The 13787-nt window shown below is 58.1% G+C and overlaps 1 protein-coding gene across 1 annotated transcript in view; it reads right to left on the bottom strand.

The window, feature by feature from the left end:
- The window catches only part of MGAT3 (beta-1,4-mannosyl-glycoprotein 4-beta-N-acetylglucosaminyltransferase), a 29187-nt gene extending 22041 nt beyond the window's left edge, over window positions 1-7146 (bottom strand). The window contains exon 1 of the mRNA XM_024127428.1: window positions 7071-7146. The gene's annotated coding sequence lies outside the window, so the exon portion shown is untranslated. The remainder of the gene's footprint in view (window positions 1-7070) is intronic.
- Window positions 7147-13787: the final 6641 nt, after the last annotated feature.

Raw genomic sequence — 13787 nt, 5'->3', positions numbered from 1 at the left:
GGGACACGCATGCATATGACGGAGGTGCTCCCGCTCTGTACATGCGCTGGTGACGCACACACACACAAAAAAGTATGCACAGAAACAGACACGCTCACACCCTGCAGTCGGCAGATCTGTGCCCTGGCACCTAGCCCAGCCCCTGGCACACAGTGGGCACCCGGTGATTAAGTGCTGAATGAATGAATGAGTGCTTTGTACCAGGGACAGAGTCAGGGGCCATGGGGGAGTCAGAGATTGAGTCCCCACCCGGACTCAGGGCTGAGCTGTGATTAGGAATACTATTACCACAGAGGAGAACCTGACCACGTTGCAGGACTGCGGAAAGGTACTTCGAGGCAGGAGTCTGTCAGGAAGGCAGTCGACAGCTATGCACACCCACTGGGCACAGGGGCGCGGGGGTAAAGCCAACAGCTCTGGGGTCACCCCTGGCTGGGAGGGGCAGGGATGGCTTCCTGGGTGGGTGGCAGCACCTGGGGTGGAGCGGGTTGGCTTTCCAGGTGGAGGGTCCAGCACAGCAACAGCCCCGAGGCTGGAACGTGGGGTACATGGGAGAAGAGGAGCGAAGGCCGGACTGGAGCCATAGGAAGTCAGAGGTTGGGACGGAATTCTCGGGGCGCTGCATCCCAGTAGCCCCAGGCCTGGACTCTCACTGACCCGATTTCCAGGAATGAGAGAGACGCAAGCTGTTTGTCACGCGCGCACCTGTTCTGGGGGACGGGCCAACTCCCACCCTGAGACCCCACAGCCAGTCCCCCCGAAGGCCGCCCACAAGCAGTGACCCCAGAATCCAAAAAACGGGGAGGTGGCTGTTCTCACAGCACCTTTTCTTTTTTTTTTTTTAATTAATTAATTTATTTTTGGCCGCGTTGGGTCTTCATTGCTGTGCGCGGGCTTTCTCCAGTTGTGGCGAGCGGGGGCTACTCTTTGTTGCGGTGCACAGGCTTCTCATTGCAGTGGCTTCTCTCGTTGCAGAGCATGGGCTCTGGGTGCATGGGCTTCAGTAGTTGTGGCAAGTGGGCTCAGTAGTTGTGGCGTACAGGCTTAGTTGCTCCGCGGCATGTGGGATCTTCCCGGACCAGGGCTCGAACCCATGTCCCCTGCATTGGCAGGCGGATTCTTAACCACTGCGCCCCCGGGGAAGCCCACGACACCTTTTCTTACCTCTCTCCTTTAGAATATTACTTCATCTTTCTGGTTATAAAGGTTTCTCATACATTCTAGGGAATCTGGACATCCCAGCGAAAGAAACAGGATGATACCACCCACCATCCCACCACCCCCTGGGCTAACATTTTGGCTTAAGTTCTTACGGAGTTTTTTCCTGTGCACTTTTTTGCTGGAATGAGCTATTGACATGGATTTCCTGCCAGCTTTGGGGCAACACACATTTTTCCTAAGGAGCTTTGTCTCCCACACTGGAGGACCAGAGGGCAGACCTGAGCCCTGGGGACGCTGCTCTCCGTGACTCCTTCTCATCCACCCCCTAACCTGCACCCCACTGAGAAACTCCCCAGCTTGGGAGAGGAAAGGGGGTGGGGTGCAGCCCCACAGTCCTGGGCTCTCCTCCTACAGACCACAAAGGTCTGGGTCAGTGCCAAGCACCCCGGGATCCAATCTTCCCTCTGGGAAATGAGCCGGTTCAGCTCCCCGGTGGCCCCAAGCTCCCCAGTATGGCCCCCTCTCTGGACTGAGGTGACAGTCACCAACTGGGCTGCACTTTCCAGTTGCCTTCAGGAGCTGCGCCAGGAGGTCCTTTGGTCTTTCCCAGAATCCCCTCCCTTTGCCACCTAGACACAAGGAACAGCAAAGCAACCCCATTGCTGGCCCTGGTGACCTGCACCCGAGTCCCCTGACCCAGTCCTCTCTGTTCACTCCACTGGCATCCCTGCCGGACCCTCAATAGACCTGTCCTGCACAAGGTTCTCATCCCATGGGGACGGACAGACCGAAATCGCCGGCGAGGAGGATCAGCCTTGCCATTGGGGTAGGGGTACGGCGTGGCTCCCTGAAGAGTCTTAAGGGATGAGTCAGGAGAGGAGGGGAAGGGCATTCTGGACAGAGGGACAGCAGCAGAAAAGGCTTGAGAGGAAAGCTGGAACCTGGATTTCTGGTCTGGCTGCGGGAGCTGGTGCATCGCCCCTGAGGTATTGAAATGAAATCACGCAAGAAAGCACCAGCATCTCCTTCCCATTTGTGCCACAAATATGACTTACGACCATTAACATTCACAGTCCTGGGCGATGGGTCGAGAAGGCACCTTCTCTATCTTTCACCTAAACCAGCCAATCTGCCTTGTTTCCGGAAGTGGCCCTCACCTTCCACTCTCAAAATTACCATTCAACAAGTACTAAAGAAATACTTCTCGGGCTTCCCTGGTGGCACAGTGGTTAAGAATCTGCCTACCAATGCAGGGGACAAGGGTTCGAGCCCTGGTCCGGGAAGTTCCCACGTGCCGCGGAGCAAGGAAGCCCGTGCGCCACAACTACTGAGCGTGCGCTCTAGAGCCCGCGAGCCACAACTACTGAAGCCCACGCGCCACAACTACTGAAGCCCCTGCGCCTAGAACCCGTGCTCCGCAACGAGAGAAGCCACCGCAATGAGAAGCCCACGCACCGCAACGAAGAGTAGCCCCCGCTCGCCGCAACTAGAGAAAGCCCGCACGCAGCAATGAAGACCCAACGCAGCCAAAAATAAATAAAATAAATAAATAAATAAATTTTGAAAAAAAATACCTTCTCGAGTGCCTCCTCTGTGTGAGGCATGGTGCCAGCCCCCAGAGAGTGCCTGTGTGCCCAGCCCAGGAACGAGTCCCCCGCTTTAATGGGCAGCTCTCCCTGGTCCCCCTTCCCTGGCCACCACGGTTCACCCAGACTGTGTGCTGGTCCCCAGTAACAAGAGGAGAGTGGTGACGTGGGATCTGGCCAAAGTACTAAGCAAGCCCTGGGGGTTCCACAGCCAGCCCAGGACCTGTTCCCTGGAGAAAGCGGCAGTAGCAGGTGCGGGGATAAAAGCAATGGGCGGAAGGAGGGGCGGAGCGGGCGGGGGGCGTGGCATCGTGTGCGCGGAGCTGGGTTGAGGCTGGGGGTGGAGCCGAGGCCGAGAACACAAGAGGGGGCTGAGTCCTAGGGATCTGGGTCCCAGAGGGCGGGGGTCTCATCCTGGAATTCATGGGGCTAAGCCGTGGTTCTTGGAGTCCACAGGCCTCTGAAGCCCCAGGGGGTTCAAATCAGGGTTTCCAGCCCTCCCTCCCATGGTGTGATTCTGACTCAGCGGGGCAGGGTGAGGCCTGGCAAATCCGTACTTTCCCCAAGCTGCCCAGGTGAGGCTGAGCAGGCCTTCCTGACGCAGGGTCCCAGGGCTCCGGGGAGGAAGGAAGTAGCACCGGGGCCCTGAAGAGGGTGGCCTGGAGGCCAGGGCCCGGGTGAGGCAGCTGTCTCAGGCATCCAAGCCTCAGAGAGCAGTCACCTCTGGGTGATTGAGGGGGCCTAGACAGGCAGCCCCATCAAGCTTTGGGGTCCTACAGGCTGGATATAATCCCAGACCTGCCACTTCCCGTCCCTGGGCCCCAGGCCCCCTCAAACTGCCAAATGGGATAATAATATTGATAGTACCTACCTCGAGGGAAGTTAGAGGTACCTCTAAATGCAGACAAAGTGCTTTGGCCCAGTGCCCAGCACATAGCAAGTGCTCGATAAATAGCAGCAAATTACTATGACTGGAAAGTCCTCCATCGTGGGTCTCTCGACCAGGATCTCAGAGACTGCCTCTGGCCACCCTCCCTCAACCAGACGCTGTCTGGCCTGTTCCTTCTGGGAAGTTCCTGGCCTGCCTAGAGAGGTGGCCAGAGGCTGGGCCCTCAGGAGGCCCCAGTGTCCACACAGACTCCTACCTTCTGTCCTGGCCTTCACCCCGCACCCCACCCCATCCCCGGGAGTCCCACTGCAGTGGGAACCAAAGTCTTAGCCAAATAAGCTCTAAATTCATAAAACAACAGAGTAATTAGGTGCGTGAATGATTCTTACTGTTCCAGTTTTATTTTTATGGAAAAGATGAAAATAAGTGAGCCAACAGGGGAATTTCAGCAGTGCAAGGAAAAGTATTTGGGGACTCTGTTAACTTCTTGGATTACGGGCAAAACCTTGGGCCCCCTTGTCAGCCCATTCTAGACCACAGGACCGCGGGCCACTACCCTTCCACCCCCTCACCCCCCAGGCCCGCTTCCAGCTCTTGGGAAGTTCCCACCCGCTCCTGAAGCCTCTCTTTCCCCTTCTGGAAGATGGGGACAAGCAAGGTCCCTGTGACCATTCTGCTGCAAGTGAGGCTGCCCTCTGGAGGGTCAGTGTCCTCCATCCGGGATGGAGAAGGGGGAGGAAGGGTGGAAGGAAGACACCCCAGCTCATTCGAGACCCAGCTGCCAGCATACCACTGCCCCCTGCTCAAGCAATGGTTACAGAAAGGCAGGCTCTGGCCCATGGGGACTCACAGACAGAGGGGAAGACAACACGGAAGTGGACAACACATCTGCTGGGGCAGGCTGTGTAGTCTCTGAGGAAGCAGGGGCGAAGAGGAAGCCTCATTCAGGAAGGGGGGCAGCGAATGCCCAATGGAAATTGACCCAGGCTGTTCAAAGAGCAATAATGTGCACCATCCCCATTTTAGAGACAAGGAAACTGAGGCACAGGGAGGCAGACTCACTAGTACACTGTCACACAGTAAGAAGTGACAGGATCGGGATTCGAACCTGGGCCACTGGATCTGGAATCCTTGCTTTTTAACTTCTGCACTTGGCTGCCTCATGGCACAATTATTGAGACTCTCCCCCTACCCCCAAGCAGCCAGCACAGAGCTAGGCAGACCACGGGTGCCCAGGGATATCTGCCGGCCAACTAGATTCCAATCTCCGGGGGGCAAGGCCTGTGTCCTCTCCACCTGGGTGCCCGGCACAGTGCCCCTCACAGGAGGACATCATGTTTGTTGGTCAGAATATATGAAGAAACTTCTGGAAGGGAGCCCTGGTCCCCATGTGGTAGACTAGAGCTAGCTGGGAGTGGGGTGCACCATGCGGTGTGGGGAACAAAGAGGCTTTGGCCTTGGGGAGCAGAGCAGAGCCCCCTGATAGGCATGGCTGGGGGCCAGAAGGTGGTGGGTGCCCACGAGGGCAAGAGGAGGCTGTCTGTGCAGACCACCCTGTCCCCGGTCACTCCTCACTGCTCCTCCTAGAAGGAGGACACGGACACACAGCTCCCCCAGGCCTCGGCTACCTCCTAGTCACATCCAGCCCTCACGGGATCCTCACCACCAGCCATGAAGTGGACGTGGCCCGCCAGCTGGTATCCATGTCCCTGTTTTACAGGTAAAAATACGGATGCAGCAGCCAGCGCTTCCCGAGTGCTTCTCAGGTGCGGCATGCAGCATCTCATGCAGTCCTCGCCACAACGCTGTGGAGGAGTCTACCCACGTGACAGATGTGGAAACTGAGGTTCTGAAAGCTGCCTAGCCTGAGGTGGTCCAGCTTCCACGGTAAAAGGGATCACCAGTGTGGGTCAAGCAGCCCTGACCACATCAAGGGCACTGGGCAGACCCTCAGAAGGGGGGCAGCTGAGCCAGATGGCACCATCCCAGTCAAGTCAGCCCCTCACTGTGCTGTCCTCGTGCCAGCTCCCTGGTGTGACCCGCCATCTCGCCTCCACCTGGCCCTCCTTCCCTCCAGCCTTGGCTCCCCCTCTTCATCTGGCTTCTGATTTTGGCCTCTGGCGCAGCGCTTGACCATCCCCCACCTCCATCTCTCAGCACGTACATCTCTGAGCCTTTGCTCACGCCATCCCTCCTCCCAGAATGCCCTTCCCACTTTCTCCACCAAGCAAACCCTTCCAGCTTCCTTTTGTGTTTCCCTGCAAGTTCTCTCTCCCCCTTGGGCTGGCAGCCCCTTTTTCAAACTTTCCTAGGACCCTGTGCCTATCTCTTTAGCACTGACAACCCCACAGAATTGCCAGCTCCTCCAGGTAGGGGGTGGGGAGGCACTTGTCTTGCTCTTCCCTCCATCTTCAGGCTTGGCCCGTTGCCTGGATTTTTAGTAAATGCCCGGGAGGTGACACAACAGTGCCCGCCCGCAACCCCCCCATCAAGGAAGGTCTGGCCTGGTGGCCCAGGAGTGAAGAGGAGTGCTCTGGGGTGGAGAGTGCCAGTGCTGGGGGACCCTGGAGAGAGCTCATTGGGGTAGTGTCCCTGCCCCTTCTAGGAGGTCTTCTAGAGCCTAGCCAGTCACCCGACCTCAGATCACCAGGGTTGGCTGAGACCCATCTCTGCCTCTCTGGCACCCCAGCTCAGGCACCACCCCCCCAATATAACCCAGGTGCACTCCCCTCCCCACCCCGGTTCCAGAACTCACTATTTGCAGATATTTATAGCGCCCTCCCCCAGCCTGGTTGCCTCCCCCGCCCTGGGCAGTGCAGTGGAAAGAGCGGGAGCCCCCTCACCAGGAAGGGTTGGGGTTCTTCCCCCACTCCCCTCTGCCTGGTCCCGGCCTCCGCACCCGCCCAGCACCCAGACAGCGCCTGGGCCCCTGCCGCCGCCGCCGCCGCCGCCGCCGCCGCCGCCGCAACCCGGGGTTGGGGGAGGTGGATGGGGGAAGGCGGGCGCTGAGGCCTCCCACCCCCAGTCCCGCGCCGCGCGGGAGGTTTGTCGGGGGCGCAGCGCACAAAGCCTGGCTCAAGCCCCGAGGCTCGGGGACGCCCCCAGCCCAGGCCGGGGGTGGGGGGTCGAGGGGATGAGGCTTTGCCCTCCCGGGCCACGGAAAGCTCCGCTGAGCAGCCAGGTTGGGGGAGGGGGCGCCAGAACTGAGTAGCCGCCTCTGCATCCGCCCATCATCTCGGCCCCCCACCCCGGACCCCCAGCGTAGTTCTCCCGCCCCCGCCCCCAAAGGTCATGCTCAGGGAGAAGGTCTGTGGGAGCTGTGGCTGGGGGCGCAGCGAGCGCGGAGGAGGAGGCGCGGAGATGGAGGCGGAGGGCCGGAGTGCAGGGATGGAGGGGCTGCGGCTCGGGCCCCCAGGACGCCAGGGTCAACTCACCCATCGCCCGCCGGGTCTCAGCAGCGGCGGCATCAGCGGCGGCGGCGGCTCCGCGGCCCCCGGGGCCCCCGGCGGGGAGATGCTGGCGTCCGCCGCAACCTCTCGCCCCATCCCGGGCTCCGGCGGCGGCGGCTGCGGCGGGCGCCCGGCATCGCCGGCGGCGCGGCCCCGGCCCGGCCCCGATCCCCGCCCCCCGCCCCCCGCCCCCACCTCCACCCCGTCCCGCCGGCCAGGCGCGGCCGCCTGCCTGCACCACGGGGCCGCGGCGGGGGTCCGACGAGCAGACCGGCGCCGGGGAGGGCCCCACGGGAGGCGCGCGGGGGGTGCGGAGCCGAGGCCCGAGCGCCGAGCGCAGAGGTGCCGCTCCCTCCGGGCTCGGGCGGCTCCGGCCCCCGCCCCGCCCCCACCGGCGCCCCCTCCCCTCCGCCTCCAGCCGGGCTCCGCTCGCAGCGCCGGGACGGGGGGGCCTCGGACCGCAGTCTCGGGCCGCCGCCGCTCCGCGCCTCCCGCGCGTGCGATCAAATTGTGTGTGTGTGTGTGTGTGTCTGTGTGTGTGTCTGTGTGTGTGTGTCTGTGTGTGTGTGCGCGTGCGCGCGCGCGCCCCTGCCTGTGACCGTGCGTGCGCCGGCCCACGGCCCGGTGCGTCCTGTGCGGTTGTGTGTGTGCGATGGGAGGCGGAGCGGGTCGGAGAGTATGTGTGTCTGGCATGTGCATGCGTCAGCGTGTCCGGTTCTGTGTGCGCCTGGATGCGTGTGTCTGTTTTGCAGTGTGAATGGGTCTGTGTGACCTGCAGCGTGTACCCGGGTCTGTTCCCGTGTGCGCATGGGCGTGGATCCCGGGCGCTGTGCCTGTGTGTACCTGGATCGTGATTGTGTGCACACATCTGTGACCGTGTGCAGAGAGGCCTCTAGGTCTTGTACTGTGTGCGTGCCTGGCCCTGGGCGTCTGTGATGATGTATATACGCATATGTGACCGTGGGCAGAGACCTGGTTTTGTATTGTGGTGCGCGCATAGCGCTGGGCCTGTTACTGCGTCTACACGGGTCTGTGTGTAGGTAAAGATCCCCGATGTACACTGGCCTGTGGGCCTTGGGCCTTGGCTTACTTGTATCCTTCTGACCCCCTCCATCCATGCATATGACCAACACAGCTGTGTGCTCCCTCTCCCCCAGGCATGGCCCACTGACTCCGGGCGGAAACTTCCCCTTCCCCCGCAGCAGGCACTCAAAGCCCACTGGCCCTGCCCACCTTTTGGGCGTCCTCTCCTGCTACACGGCCAGCATTAGTTCTCCAAGCGCTCGTTTCACACCTTGGCTCCTAATGCTCTTGTTGCGGGCTCGAGGCGCCCTCCATGTGCTTCCTGCCCTTCCAGGGCAGTGGGCTTCAAGCTTCCGCTCCGGGGGGCCCGTTGAGCAATCACTTCCACCCGTGTGTGCAAGGCATCTTGGGTATGCAGCAGCACCACTGTAGACCATCGGCAAAGGAGAGCAGGGCAGGGCAGGGAGGTCCCTCAAGGCTATAGGTCCCAGCAAATGTTCCCAAGGGCAGTCCCACGGACCTTTGGAGCCACCTCCTGCTGGTCTTCCTCCTCCAGGTGCTCCGGGCCCACCTTTATCCATTCTTGCTAAGCAGCCAGGTTGACCCTTCTTCAACATTCATTTGAGCAGGTCACTCTCCTCCCTGAACCCCAGATGGTTCCCACTTGCTCTCAGCTTAAGCTCAGTTCTTGGGCAGGGAAGAAGGAGGCCCTGGTGACCTGGACCCATCCAGTTTTTCAGCATCACCCCCTGCTGTTCATCTCTGCCTGAAAGTTCCCTCTAAGCCGAAGATGAGCAAACTATTGTCTGTAAGATCCAGATAGTAAATATTTTCGGCTTTGCTGCTCATAGGGTCTCTGTCTCAACTACTCAACTCTGCCATTGTAGCATAAAGTCAACCATAGATATTGTGTAAAGGAATGAGCATGGCGGTGTTCCAATAAAACTTCATTTATGACCACTCAAGGTAAACCATTATTCTTCTTTTGATTTTATTTCCCAACCGCTTGAAGATGTAAAAACCATTCCTAGCTGGCACTGCTCTAGGTATATATATCCCTGAGCCCTATGTATCGTCCCCATGACTCACCTGCTTCAGGTACTCTGTCACTCCCCTCAAATCCCGTCGAGTCTACCCTGAAAATGTCAGCCTCCTCTTCTCCCCCACCTGCCTCTCTAGCAGACTCTCTGCCCTTGTCTCTCCACCCCCACGGAATCCTCACTACTGCTCACACACACTCACCTCCACCTCGCCATGCCCCTCCCTGTGCCTCTGCCTAGGAATTCCTGCCACCCGGAAAGGGTGCTCTCAGAGACACTTTCCTTGCCCCCCACGTCCCCAGGAGAATCTCCTCCCACGGCCTCCTGCAGTAGCTTGGGCATCCCTCGGCCCAGAAGTGGAGCACTGTTTCAGGTCTGGCTTCCCCAGCAGACTTGTTCTGGGCATCTAAGAAACCTGGACACCGGCCCAGCACCAAGCTGGGCACAAAATATCATATCCCTCAGTCTTCACAGCTTCCAGCAAAGGGGAGGTGGTGAAATGACATGCCCTGGGCTCGAGTTCAAGTTTGTGGGGCTTTCTCAGTCTTCACTCTCTTTGCCAGGATGCTCATGGTGGGTGGTCCATAGCATTCATCTGTCACTTCGTATGTGCTCTTTCTGCCCCTGACAAGCTCTGGCTCCCCCCTAGACTACGAGCCTCGCAGGTCCAGATCAAGGCCTGAGCCACAAGTACGCCTTTTTGTCCTTTGAAATTTTTTAATTGACTCGAGTGAAGAGAGAATAGCTGCACACAGTGCAAATTTGAAAATTGTTGAAGGGTGGCAGGTGGAAAGCACGCTTCCCTCTATGTAAGGATTTTACCCTTATGACATTTTTTGTGATGCAGCTTGTTTGATGTGAAGCCATTTTGTTGTGACCTAAAAACCAATCCATTCCACTTATAGCCTGACTCCCTTTTGGTTTTTTTAATAAGGTGCAAAATAGATGTGGTCACCTGTCGTTGAGCCCCCAGGCCCTGCCCATGAAGCCGAGTGGGAGGTAAGGCTTGTGGGCAGGTCACTTTGCACGGTGGTAACTGGGTTCAGGAACCAGAGACACGTGGCTTCAGTCTGGGTTTTTGTGCAAATGACTTAATCCTCAGTTTCCTTGTCTGTAAAATGGGGATAAGGAAGCCTCCCTCATAAGGCTGCTCAGAGGGTGAAATGGGTCCCTGTACATGAGGCCCTCCTCGGGGCCTGCCATCCAGCCTATCTTAGCTTCAGGGCTGCCTTCTCCTGAGCCCTGAGTACAGGGCTTGGCATGCAGGAGGCACTCAATCAATACTTGCAGAGAAAAAAAAAAAACGAGTTCATGCTGTGTGCATGTTGCCTGTCATGAAAAAAACCAGTGACTGGCCATTTTGACCTGTCTGAAAATGGCCACTTGGGAAAGCTGTGTCCCCAGTGTCCTGCTTCAGGGGGCTATACCCTGCATCCCTCACTGGGGCACCTCCACCCACATGTGGGTGCTTTTAGGCCCATGCACTGGAGAGGAACCTAAAGGCAGGCACCCCCCAGGGAGGGCAGTTGTGTGGAGGAACAAGAGTGGGATTGAGGGGCTTCCCTGGTGGAGCCGTGGTTGGGGGTCCGCCTGCCGATGCAGGGGACGCGAGTTCGTGCCCTGGTCTGGGAGGATCCCACATGCCACGGAGCGGCTGGGCCCGTGAGCCATGGCCGCTGAGCCTGCGCTTCCGGAGCCTGTGCTCCGCAACGGGAGAGGCCACAGCAGTGAGAGCCCCGCGTACCGCAAAAAAAAAAAAAAAAAAAAAGAGTGGGATTGGCCTGCCCTGCCCGGAGCTGGCCGGGTCAGGGAGACTCTGGGGGGCCTGCTCAAGCATGCTGTGTCCTCTCCCCACTTGGGTCCTTGTTCTCCGGAACTTTCCAGATTCCCAAGCTTCTTGGGAGACCACAGGGGAGTCAGACTTGGTTGGGGCCACACCAAGTCGGCCTCCATCTGCCCATTGTGTTGGGGACTGCACGTGGCAAATGCCTGCCACCCACCCCAACAGAGATGACAGGTGACTTGCTCAGTCACACACAACCCGCCTCTGGCAGAGCTGGGCACACCAGGCCCCACCTCTCCACCCTCCCTGTACAGGCCTTGCTGTGCCAGCAGCCCACTCTGAGATAGTTGCCAGGAGGGAAACAACCCCCAGTTCTTTCCTCCCCAGTCTCTTCCCCTCCAGCTTTTATAGAGGGCTGGCTGCCAGTAGGCGCTCGACAGGGGGAGAAGCCAAGTATTGTCGTGATTAAGACCTGGGTTCTAGGGGCTTGCCTGGTGGCACGGTGATTAAGAATCCGCCTGCCAATGCAGAGGACACGGGTTTGAGCCCTGGTCCGGGAAGATCCCACATGCCACGGAGCAACTAAGCCCGTGCGCCACAGCTACTGAGCCTGCACTCTAGAGCCCATGAGCCACAACTACTGAGCCCATGTGCCACAACTACTGAAGCCGATGCACCGCAACAAGAGAAGCCACCACAATGAAGAGCCTGCACACAGCAACGAAGACCCAACAGAGCCCAAAATAAATAAATAAATTAATTAATTTTTAAAAAAATCTTGTAATAACCTATAATGGAAAAGAATCTAAAAATGTATATATATATCTGAATCACTTTGCTGTACACCTGAAACTGACACATCACAACATTGTAAATCAACTATATTTCAATAAAATAAAAAATTAAAGGAAAAAGACCTGGGTTCTAATGCAGCTCCACTGCCTGTTCCAGTCATTTCACTGTGCTAAGCCTCCGTTTCCGCATCTGGAAAATGGGGATGATCCCTGCCCAGTCATCACGTTGATATTAGTGGAACCTGGACGTCCCCATCCTCTCCCTTCCCCTCACTCGCTTCCTGCCGTGTCTCCATGCCATCAGAGGGACGTGGGGAGGCAGAGGATCAGTAGGTGGTCCTCCCTCTCCACTCCTCTGGGGCCAGGCTGCCTGACAAGGAGGCTGTGGGAGGCTGGAGCTGAGAGAGGCCCAGATACAAGATTAGCCACCCCAAGGCAGGTGTTGCCTTACATATCTGCTGTCCCCTTTCACCCGGGACCTGTTTGGTTCTGGGAACAATCGCTAGGTCTGTTATCCCTTTTGGCAGCTGCTGCCTGGCCTGTGGGAACTACATTCTCCCCTCCCTGGGTCCTCTCACGCCTGGCCCTGGGTCTCCAGTTGAGGAGTCCCCTGACCCGTGATGAGGGCCAAGCACCTGCCCTGCCAAGGCTCCTTGGGGGCCAGGAGCACGGCAGCGCCACGGGCGGAGTGAGCTGGCTCAAAGCTCTGCCTTCGGGACTTCCCTGGCGGTCCAGTGGTTTTAGGACACTGCGCTTTCACTGCCGAGGGCACCGTTTCCATCCCTGGTCAGGGAACTAAGATCCCACATGCCGCCTGGTGGTGTGGCAAAAAATAAATAAAGCTTTGGCTTCTTCATCTGCAGAATGGACATGAGGTGACTGTCTGAGAGCGTGTGGGCTGGCAGCAGAAGGATTCCATCAATGTTAGTCCCCTGCCTTCCTCATCACCTGCCAGATGAAGTCACCAAACTTGGCATCCTCTCCTACCCTCCCCCACATGCTCTCCATTCGTTCATTCATCCATTCCTTCGTTACTGAGCCCCTCCCCAAAGAGCACAGCAAGCAGCCCTCTGAAAAGCTTGTAGTTTCTCCAGCTTTTCTTATCTCTGTGCCTTGGCATATATTAGCCCTGCCCAGAGAGCCTTTTTGGAAAAACTCCTACTCATCCTTCAAGACCCCACCCACATATCCCCTACCCTTGAAGGCCACTCCGGTTCCCAGAGGCCTTGCTCATGCCCTATTTGGTGAGTTCCCACCTCAAGGCCTTTGCTGCTACTGAGGGTCCATGGCTGTTATCGGATTCTCAAAGGGTGGGGGACCAAGCTGAGGGACTCCTGGGCTCTCTTGCCTTTTCAGAGGCCCCTCCCCCAATTCCTCCACTCTCCTCCCACAGTAGAGGGTCCTGTGGGCTCCCAAATTGCCCTCTCACCCCTCCACGGCTCTCACCTGCATCCTTGCCGCAGCTTTTCCACTGGCGCTTCTGCCCCTGCCTCATAGAGCAGTCAGTGTGCTTCTGGAAAGCACAAGTCAGATCCCTTCCCTCCTCTGCTCGAATTCTGCTGTGGCTCCCATCTCACCCAGTGAGGCCAGAGTCCTTCAGGAGCCACAGGGGCCCGCCTGGTCTCAGCTGCTGCCCCCCTGCCCCGTTCCCCTCAGTGCTCCCTGAGCTCATCTACTTCCTCCGGGCTGGTGTTCCCTCCTCTGGAATGCTCTTCCCCAGGTGCCGCATGGCTCCTCCTCCTCTCAGTGCAAACGCGGGGACTCCCCAAGCACCCTGTTTAGGTGCAGGCTTCCTGATCGCTCTGCCTGCTCTTCTTTTTTTCTTAGCACTTTTTTTTTTTTTTACTTTTTTTTTTAACATGTTTATTGGAGTATAATTGGTTTACAATGGTGTGTTAGTTTCTGCTGTATAACAAAGTGAATCAGCTATACATATACATATATCCCCATATCTCCTCTCTCTTGCGTCTCCCTCCCACCCTCCCTATCCCACCCCTCTAGGTGGACACAAAGCACCAAGCTGATCTCCCTGTGCTATGTGGCTGCTTCCCACTAGCTATTT

The sequence above is a fragment of the Physeter macrocephalus genome, chromosome 6, assembly GCF_002837175.3.
Source record: "Physeter macrocephalus isolate SW-GA chromosome 6, ASM283717v5, whole genome shotgun sequence".
Classification (NCBI taxonomy): Eukaryota; Metazoa; Chordata; class Mammalia; order Artiodactyla; family Physeteridae; genus Physeter; species Physeter macrocephalus.
Note: the sequence above shows the minus strand (reverse complement) of the source record. Positions and strands in the feature narration are given on the sequence as shown.